The sequence below is a fragment of the Bos indicus x Bos taurus genome, chromosome 11 (assembly GCF_003369695.1).
Source record: "Bos indicus x Bos taurus breed Angus x Brahman F1 hybrid chromosome 11, Bos_hybrid_MaternalHap_v2.0, whole genome shotgun sequence".
NCBI lineage: Eukaryota > Metazoa > Chordata > Mammalia > Artiodactyla > Bovidae > Bos > Bos indicus x Bos taurus.
The window spans coordinates 98,966,261-98,976,636 of NC_040086.1; the positions used below are offsets into that span (position 1 = coordinate 98,966,261).

The 10,376-nt window shown below is 55.3% G+C and overlaps 1 long non-coding RNA gene across 1 annotated transcript; it reads right to left on the minus strand.

Moving 5' to 3' along the window:
* Positions 1 to 7,000: 7,000 nt before the first annotated feature.
* LOC113901732 lies at positions 7,001 to 9,609 on the minus strand. Its single transcript, XR_003513521.1, has 3 exons — positions 7,847 to 9,609; positions 7,459 to 7,672; positions 7,001 to 7,350 (listed from the first exon to the last, which is right to left on the minus strand). It is a non-coding gene; the product is annotated as an uncharacterized LOC113901732 (long non-coding RNA).
* Positions 9,610 to 10,376: the final 767 nt, after the last annotated feature.

Sequence of the window (10,376 nt, forward strand, 5' to 3'; positions counted from 1 at the left end):
AACAGTGGAAAATTCTGGAAGGAATCAGGCCATTTTTCTAACCAGTGGTCTACAGCCTGTTATCAACACAGACATGAACTCTCACGGTAGTTGCTGGAAGTGGACTTCATCTTCCCCTTCACAGAAAGGAAACTGAGGCTCAGAGAGGGCAAGCTATGCGCTCAAGGTCACCTAGTCAGGACGTTTTCAGCTCAGTCAGGCTTTGAACTCGACAGCGTCTGATGCCGTGCACGCGTGCGTGCTCTGTCACTCAGTCGTGTCCGACTCTTTGCAACCCCATGGACTGTAGCCCGCCAGGCTCCTCTGACCATGGGGATTCTCCAGGCAAGAATACAGGAGTGGGTTGCCACGCCCTCCTCCAGGGGATCTTCCCGACCCAGGGGTCGAACCCATGTCTCTGCGTCTCCTGCATTGGTAGGTGCGTTCTTTACCACTGAGCCACCTATGCCCAGCCAGACGCTTACTGGGCACTCTTCACTGCTTTGTTAAACACAGGCTGGGCCTGGAGCTGGGGTGTGAGGAGTATGAGGCTGGGTGTCCTTGTAGTTGATGGAGGCTGGCCGCATCCCTGGGAAGAGGACCACGTGCCCCTCTGCTGTCCCCCAGGTGTGTGTTTTCACATCTGGAGGTTGGAATAGGGTGTGCCAAGTCTTTGTGGCTGTCACAGCCCGGACCTCCTGGGACCGTGGGCACAAGCACCATTGCACCCGTGCCATTTCCCGTGCGTGGTCTGATTCTCCCGTGCCCTCCCATCTGCACCATTAAGAGTGAGCCCCAAACACAGCCCCGGACTTCTGCTTGCTCTCTGTTGCTTGGAAACGCTCTTTGGGGGGCCTCTGTGGGGCAGGATGGTCCCCAGGGTGGCAGGGAGTGGAGATCTATCTGGATAAACGCTCTGCCCTGCCATCCCCTTGGAGCATCTGCCTTCCCTGCCAGCTGCAGTTCTTCCTGCTTCTCATTAGGGCTGAGGTGCAAGAGATGCGAGGTTTCAAATGCTCTGAGGGTAGCACAGCCTTTTGTCTCCCCGGCTGAGCAGTTTCCCAGCCCACTGCTTCTGCTATTGCTCTTTCCCCGGTGAGAGAGAGAGAGAGAGAGAGGTGGGCTGTCAGGGTCTCCTGGACCATTTGCAGGGCCTCTGGTAAGGGGGGCAGGCTGGAGTCTCCCAGGAGTTCCTGTTATCTCTGGCCATCTCAAGGTTTGCTGAGCTGGATGTCCGGCTGAGTGTGGCTGTCCCCGACAGGGACTTGCCAAGCCACTGGGCCTTGGAGCAGGTGTGCACACACGGTCCACCGCCCTGAGGCCGAACACGCTCTCCCTGGCCTCTGGAACACGGTGTGCTGGGTGCCCCACCTCCTGGGGAGCTGTAACAGGGTGTTCCCACTCCTCAGGGGATGCCTCTGGGTTGGGGGGCAGTGAGAGGGCCGCAGAGGAGGAGGCACAGAGCAGGCTGGGAACATTCTCGTGCCAGGCCTTGGGGTCCAGAGTGCAGGCATCTAGAATGGTGGCCCCTGGGCGTCTGCCCCCGCCCCCACTGAGCTGCTGGGCCCTCTCAAGGGAAGCTGCCCACTCCTCCTGCATTCTCTCTCCCAGCTGGGCCGGGGTGCATGCGTGAGCTGAGAGATGCTCGAGCACATTCTCAAAGCCTTTGGGTTTCAGAGACCAATACAATTTCCAAAGAAATCTTGAGGGACTGATGGGGTAATGACAGTTTTAAATTCTTCCAGGGAAGAGTGTTAATGGGAACAAACAAAACAAAGAAGCACACGCATCAAAAATTGCATCATCAACTCTCACTTCAGTTCTTGAAATAAATTACATTTAAAAACCCAAAAGGTCCCTGTGACAACTAGAGGGGTGGGATGGGGTGAGAGGTGGGAGGGAGGCTCAAGAAGGAAGGGACATATGTATACCTACGGCTGATCCATGTTGATGTATGACAGAAATCAACACAGTATTGTAATTATCTTTCAATTAAATAAATTTTGTAAATAAAACCCAAAAGGTGTGAGGGACATAATCTTAAAATGAAGGGATGCTGCTGCTGCTGCTGCTAAGTCGCTTCAGTCGTGTCCGACTCTGTGCGACCCCATAGACAGCAGCCCACCAGGCTCCCCCGCCCCTGGGATTCTCCAAGCAAGAACACTGGAGTGGGTTGCCATTTCCTTCTCCAATGCATGAAAGTGAAAAGTGAAAGTGAAGTCGCTCAGTCGTGTCCGACCCTCAGCGACCCCATGGACTGCAGCCTTCCAGGCTCCTCTGTCCATGGGATTTTCCAGGCAAGAGTACTGGAGTGGGGTGCCATTGCCTTCTCCGAAATGAAGGGATACTCTTCCCCAAAAAGAACATTTGGAAATCTCACACGGTCTCTGACACAGCAAGACCTGGAGCGCTGAGTACACAGCAGAGCACCGGGCACTGTCCCTAACGGGGCACTCAGGAGCTCCTCTTGGTCATAAGATGGCTGCTGCACCTCTGGTCATCACGTCCACATTCCAAGCAGGAAGAAGGGGGCAGGGTGAATTCCTTAAAATCTTTGCTGTGTAACTCGGGAAAGGGAATCTTCCCCTGCATCTTTTGCCTTCACCTCATTGGCCAGAACTGGGCCACATGTCCACCGTTAGCTGCAAGGGAAGCTGAGAAATGGAGCATTTTCATTTTCTGGATTCTGTACAGAGGAAGGCCAGAAGGAAGGGAATTGGAATGGGTGTTTGAGAGGTTGCACAGCTAGTTTTCTGTAAAGTCACAGCTTTCATTTCATGTCATCTCACCCTAGGTCTTTGTGTGGAACCTCAGCTCCCATGACTGACTGGTCATCAGCACCCAGTTCCTCAAAGGCAGTTGGGAGAGCCCAGTTCAGCCTGCAACCCCAGACACCATCAAGCCAGACTGGGATTGATGGTGTCGGGGACCCCAGTGATGCTTCTGTCTGTTTTGCAGTTTCTGGCTTGAAGAGCACCCAAATTCAAAGCTTGTTTTCAGAGGATGGCCCTCAGAGAGAGTTGCCAGGTAAAATAGAGTTAAATGTGAATTTCGGATAAATAGCAAATAATTTTTAACTATAAACATCTGCATGGGACATACTTAAAACTTTATTGTTTATTCAAAATCAGATTTCACTGAGTGTCTTGCAATTTTATTTGTGAACTCTGGCATCCTAGCACCGAGTCTCAGGTTCTATAGCTAGGAGGGAGAAACTCCAGGGCAGCTCTAAAACCACCCTGCTGTGGGACTCTGGGGACGTCACCTCCCCTCTCTGTTTCAGAGTCCCTGTCTCTGGAGGGAGCTCACTTGAACGTCCCCCACCCCAGGGCTGGAGAAACCTGGGCAGCTTCTAATGCCGAAGGAAGGACCGCTCCGTCCCATTCGTACTTGGTACTGCTTTGCTTTGCAGCTGTATTGACCAGGAAATAAGATCATGGCGGGCTACAGTCCGCGGGATCTCAAGAGTCAGACACGACTTAGCAACTAAACTACCACCACCAAACTGACGTGTAGCTCTGGAGTTCTGCTGTACAAATGGAGGTCAAAATGACTGGATACTGGCACCTATGACCCAGTTCTGGCCGATGAAGTGAAGGCAGAATTAGGCTGTTCGTTCAGCCTGAGAATTCCCACATAGTGACAAATGGGAGGAATTTCCTGGTGGTCCAGTGGTTAAGACTCTGTGCTCCCACTCCTGGGGGCACAGACTCGATCCTTGGTCAGGATCCCCATGTGCAGTGCATTGCTGCCCGCCCCCGCGACCCCCCACAGAAAAAAAGAATTCTGAGACACCTCGGCCTGAATCCTGACACTCATCTCTTCCTAGTGAGAGACCTCGGGCAAGTCACTTCGCCTTCCGGAGCCTCAGCCTGTGTCCATCTGTAAAATGGGTGTGTGTGCAGTGAGGATTCCATGAGTTGTGTGTGCCAAGTGCGGGAGCAGCGTTTCCCTATCCTTCTACCCCCACCCTCCGTTTCCTGGTTGGAGCTTCCCCAGGGAGACACCAGCTTCAGGGTGTGTGGAGGGAGGGGTGTGGGGTGGGGGTACTCTACCTCTGCACCACAGTACTGGGGTCTCTGTTGGTGCCCCTGCAAGGCTGTGCCCACCTTCCCCTTCGCTGGGAGCTCAGAGCGTAGCCTGGTGGCGGAGGGTATGGGTGCTTTCTGGGAGATCTTGCTTCCCAGCCAGCTGTTAGGACCCCATGAATGACCCCTGGGGAGTGGAACCCCACCCCCGCCGCTATGTCCTGGCACCTGGGGGCACCTGCCTTCGCCGGTCCATCCACCGTGTCCTGGCCGCAGGGTGAACCCAGAAGTCACGGCCGGAGAGGCCCTCCCCCCTCTCTGAGAAGAGTCAGGGAAGGGTTTTCTTGTTTTTCTATCTTACCCCACTTCCTGCCCCTCCCCGGACCCACCAGATTGTCCACCCAGACCTTCCCTCTTTCTGGGAGCTGGGTGACTCCCTGGCCCCGAGCCGTAGCTTTCAGACCCGCAGAAGGGGAGGGGTTAGCAGGGCCGCTGTGCCCCAGGCTCCACAAGGCCTGTCTTGTACAAGCTCCCCCCTTTTCAGAATCCAAACCTGTGACGGTACAGCTCAGAGCTGCCCACCATCCCCACTACCCGACCCCCAGCGGGAGCAGGACCTCGGGGGTCTGGCATCAGCGTGGAGGAACCTGAGCAGCAAGCAGGGAGACAGGCAGCTGAGAGTCACAGCACGGGGCAGGCGGTGGGGTAGATAAACAGTTAGGGAGAGGCGACATTCGGCTTGTCGCTGTGTCAAAGCTGCCCCCCACCCCCGCTACGAAGCCACCTGAAGGCAGCGACTGCAACCTGTGAACCCAGAGGACACCTCTCTTCTCCTGGTCCCCTGTCTCACCCCCCCAACCCACTCCACCCCCCTCCCCCCAACCCCCCCACACTGGACTCCTCCTTCCCCTCTTCCTCTCAACCCCCCAACTTTGCAGGTTTCCTCCGATTTGGTTAGAGAACAAGTAGAGGCCCACCCAGCTAGCTGTGTGCATGCATTTAATGTGCTGTGTGCACCTGTGGGTGCCTTTGTGCATGTGTATGTGTGGATTGCGTATGTGTGCACACATGCATGTGTATATGCCTTTGTGCATTTGTCTGCACAGGTCTTGTGTGTGTGTGTGTGTGTGTGTGTGCTGTGCGTGTGTGCCCACACGCACGGGTGTGTATTGTGCTTTGTGCATGCATGTGTGCATGGGTGCTGGTGTGTGTGTACACCGTGCGTGTGTGCACACGTGCACGTGTGTGTGTGTGTGTGTGTGTGTGTATGTGCCTGTGTGAGCGGCGTGCAGGCTCGAGGAGGGGGCCCGCCGGGCTCGGGAGGGGATTTAAAGCCGCTTTCCCGACTGCCGGAGTGAGCGCTCCTGATAAACAGCCTGGAGCTGAGCGCTGCCGGCGGCTGGCAGGCTGCGTATCAGAGCTCCTGGCAGGCTCGCAAAAAGCTGTCCCCGGCCCCGCGAGCCGCTCTATCAGCCCACGGAGGCGGGCGGGGGAGGCGGGAGGGAGGGAGGGAAAAAGTATTTGCTTCAGCCCTTAATCACGGAATTTGAAATCCCAGCGAGTCGGTGCCATTTATTTTCAGAGGCTGTCAAGGCTGGTTTCAGCATTTAAAAGAAAGGAGGATAAAAAACATTTGCATTTCGCTCCCTCTCTGCCTACCCGCTCACTCTGCTCTCTCCTTCTCTCCCCCTCGTTCTCTGCTCACCTCGCCGCCGGTGGGGCTGCGTGTTGGGGAAGGGATGCCAGAGAGAGATGTTTCAGGGCGCTCGGGGCATCCTCTAGGGTGGGGGATGGCCCCAGTCAGAGACAAGGGTGTGACAGAGGGGCACGGAGGACCAGTAGGGCAAGGGGTGCGGGTGGGGAGCCAGGGTCGGCCAGGGCTGCTGTTTTGGGGTGTGCTGGCTGCCATTTGGGGGGGTCTCGTGAGTCACTCCAGAAAGGAGCCTGGGCCCCCAAATTTGCCCCAGTCCCGCGAACTTCACCAGCTCCTCCTGGTGTCTGCAGGGGAAGTCTAGAATGTTGGGGTTGCAAGGGGAGCTAGGACACCCCGAGGGAACACCCTCCCTGCCCAGATAGAGAACCGAGGACTGCAAACGAGAATGGCACGGCTAAGGTCACACCCTGGCAAGACCAGGACAAGGATGGAGGCTAACGGGGTAGCAAGTACACGCTGGGTGCCAAGCGCCGTGCAGCACCAGAGACGGGGACGCTGGACGCTGGATGTTGGCATAGTGCTGGACGCCGGGCAGGGGTCTGGGCAAGGAGATCTTTGCCTTCAGGAGGACCAATGCTCCCATGCAGGCCACACGGCTTCCCAGTACAGTGACCGTAGCCAAGGTCTTCTCTCCGACCTTCAGCTGGAGCCCATGGTACCTCCCAAGAGGACCAGAGAAACTGCACTGCGGGGTAGCTCTATCAGCAGGCCCCTTACGTGCCCACGGCACCCACTCTTCTTACCCGGTGTCTCCATTGCCTCTTGGGGATGACTTGATGGCGGGATGACTCTGTTCTTGAAGAGGCTGGAGCACAGACCCACTGGGTCTGCTCCCCGCCAGGGCCCCTCTCTGAGGCAGTTTCCTCATCAGTAAAATGAGAACACCCATAGCACTGTGGTCAGTGAGCCAATGTGTGTGAAGATCTGGGCGGAGCACCAAGCGCAGAGAGGTGCCCCCACCCCACTGCCACCTCTCGCCCGTGGGATGATGGCTTTTATCTCTGTGAGGATGTACCCACCTGTCTTACTCCAAAGACTTGAGGCTTCTCCAGGCCAAGACTATGCTGGTTTTCCCAGAACGCCTCTTGGTCCCAACTTAGGAGAGTGATGCTGAAAACTGCCCAGCAGTCCACCCCTTGACCACCACTGAGGCACCCGGAGAGGAGAAGAGAGCCCCAGCCCTGTGGATGGAGCCCCCACTTTTGTCTGAACCAAGGTTGGGAAGGAAGTTCTTGTATCTTTGGAAGACACTCAGGATGCCCCACTCCATGCCTACCACTATTTGCTTATTTTTTTAATTAGCAAAATGAGCCGTCTTCATTGTCACAGAGCAGAAGGTGTAAAGAAAATAGTAGTCATCTCCCTCCCTCCCCCTCACAGTTCAGCTCCCCAGATACCCAGCGTCCAGAATTGACCACGAAGACTTCCAGGTTTTTCTGTCAATGGAAGCACATATCAATACTTTTGATAAAAGCCAAGCAGTACCATACATCCTGTTTAGCGCTTTATTTTCCTTTACACATGACGATCTCCTTTCCAGGTCTATGGGCTTCCTTGGTGGCTCCGATGGTAAAGAATCTGCCTGCCAAGCAGGAGACTCGAGTTCGATCCCTGGGTTGGGAAGATCCCCTGGCGAAGAGAAATGGCAACTGACTCCAGTATTCTTGCCTGGAGAATCCCATGGACAGAGGAGCCTGGCAGGCTACAGTCCAGGGGGTCACAAATGGTCAGACATACCTGAGTGACTGTCACTTCCAGGTTTATATGTGTGGCGACCCCGCTCTGTCTCGTGGCTGCTGAGTGTTCTCTTGTGCGCATGCTCCTGCAGGCGGAGGCCCACTCCCCGAAGGATGGGCACAGAGGTTGTGTCCAGTCTTGCCCTCTCAGGACTGCAGAGAACAGGTTGGCCTTCCCCAGCAGGCAGTATTGCTGGCATCGGAGAGCTGCTGTCCTGAGGGTGCACAGGGAGGACCAGGGAGGCTGGGGGAGGCAGGATCCCCCTCCCCTCCCTAGGTACTGGCTGGTGGGGCCGTGCTGGACCAGGGCTGGGTGGGGAAAACGGCCTCGGGGAAAACAGGGTCCAGGGCCCCAGTCCTCATGGAGGCAGGGGAAGGAAGCCCCTCACCTCCTGCCTGGGGGTCCTGGGATGTGGAAGCCACGGTGTCGGATGCAGTCTGGGTGGTCTGGGTCAGGTTCCTCCCTGTGTCCTCCCCTGAGGAGGTGGAGTGGTCCGTGTCCCTCAGGCGGAGGGGGCTCTCTTCTCCTGCTGGCATCCAGTCCCGGCCTCCCTCTCCCCTCCAAAATGCCTCCATGCCCCAGAGGGGGACCTCGTGGCCCCAGATGGTGCCTAAGGCAGCCGGGAGGGGCTCTGTCTGCAGGGAGGTGGTGTCTTGGTTCTCGATTTTGTTGTTTGTGCATCGGAGGGAACGTTCAGTGTGGCTTCTGGAGACAGGCTGACCTGTGTTCCATGACACGTCCATCTGTTCAAAGCTCCAAATCCTTGAGCCTCAGTTTCCCAATCATTAAAATGGGGGTATTGATAGCACCTACTTCACAGGGTGATTGTGGGGACTGGGTGAAGGGGTCCACGCAAAGGACCCCTTTGTGTGTGTGTGTGTGTGTGTGTGTGTGGTATGTGTGTGTTAGGTATGGTGTGTTGTTTGCGGTATGTATGTTCAGTATGGAGTGTGTGGGCTGTGTGTTATATATAGTGTGTGTGAAGGGGTGTGCCTGCGGCATGTGTGGTGTGTGCTGCATGTATGAATATGGTGTGTGGTGTGTGTACACGTGTGTCTCATGTATGTCAGATCCTCACAGCATCTTTTGTGTCCTCTGCCCCACCAGGCACTCTCTCCATTATCTCAGAAGCTGGACTCTGTCCCTCTCCCCCAGAATCACTGCTACATCTACATCTCCCTTGTGGCTGATGGACAAGCCGATTGACTGAGGGGCCGGGGAAGGCTCGAGGACAACCCCGGGGAGCAGAAGACACCCCATTCCCTAACTTCTTCCCCTCCCAGCGCCCCCCCACAACCTCCTGGAACGCAGATCCGCGTGGGCCTCACGTTCAGTGGGGTTTGGGTTAGCAAGGCCGTGGGAGGTTGCTTTCACTTCTCTGGGCCTCAGTTTCCCCAACTGGGCAAAAAAGGATAATAACAATGAAGTCCTAAGATTGTTTAAGCCCCTCCTTTGCTCCCACCAAATAAGCAAGCAAACAAACAAGCAAAACAAAAACAGCAAAGCGGATGGATCAGAAAATGCTCAACCCCCCCAGAGGCACTGAGGGCAGAAGGAGCTTGTGCCCAAGCGGGCCATCAACACAGATCCACATACCACACAGGCTCTTGGCACGAAGTGAGATTCTTCACTTCACTCTTCACAAATGGGGGGCCCCCACTCTCCCCCATTGTGTTTATTGACATAAACCATTTGCCCCTATCCCCCCAACCCTGCATGGCTCTGGTGGGAATTCCTAGATTTGCAGAGCAGGTTGAACCAAGTGGAGAGGAGCTGAAAGGTGAGGTGTAGGCTCCCCAAGGAAAGGGCTCTTCTGACACCCTGGCAGGGGGCACAGCTGACTCACAGCACCCTATGCCGACAGAACGCTGCCACGGCTAACACTCGTGTTCATGCCTCATCCTGAACCAGCCCCCTCTCACCAAGCAATTTCTCACCATGGCTGCCAGGAAGGGACGTGATGGGAGTAAGACCCCATATGCGTGTAGACCCTTGGGGGTTCTTCAAGGTATGTTCATGGATCGTGTTTATTATACTAGACAGTGATCAGATCTCTTCCCCTCTCAAGTCCTCAGTTTTTTTATCTATAAAATAGGGCTATGATGCTGAAGCTGAAGCTCCAATACTTTGTCCACCTGATGTGAAGAAGTGACTCGTTGGAAAAGACCCTGATGCTGGGAAAGATTGAAGGCAGGAGGAGAAGTGGGTAACAGAGGAGAAGATGGTTGGATGGCATCACCGAGTCAATGGATATGAGTTAGAGCAAGCTCAGGGAGATGGTGAAGGACAGGGAAGCCTGGTAAGCTGCAGTCCATGGGGCCGCAAAGACTCAGACATGGCTCAGTGACTGCATAACCACAAATGATGATGATAAGTGAGTAAGGATGTGAGGTTGCTGGCCCCGGCCCCACGTCTGGTAAATCTTAACCAGGGCTAAGTCTTGAGGCAGGTGGTGCCATTGTTTCCAGTGATCCTGGGCCCCGAGAAGGTGACATCTCCCCGACACGGTCAGTGACCCACGGTGCCTTCCTATGGGCAGGGCAACTTTCACACACTTGCACACTCACAGCAGACTTGGTCATGTGAATTGCTCTGAAGCCACACACAGCACACACCATACGCACACATGCAGCACACATCACACATACAACATATAACACGCAACCCACACCAGGCATGTGTGGGACTGCCCTGGTGGCCCAGTGGCTAAGACTCTGCATTCCCAATGCAGGGGGCCCGGGTTTGATCCCTGGTCAGGGAAATAGATCCCACATGCCGCAACTAAAGCTCCTCTGTGCCACAACTAGATAAATGGCTCCAGGGCGGCCAAATAAAATAAATAAATAAATATCTTTTTAAAAGATGGCATGTGAAGCAGAGGGACAAGCAAACTGTGGCCAACATTAAACCTGAATGAA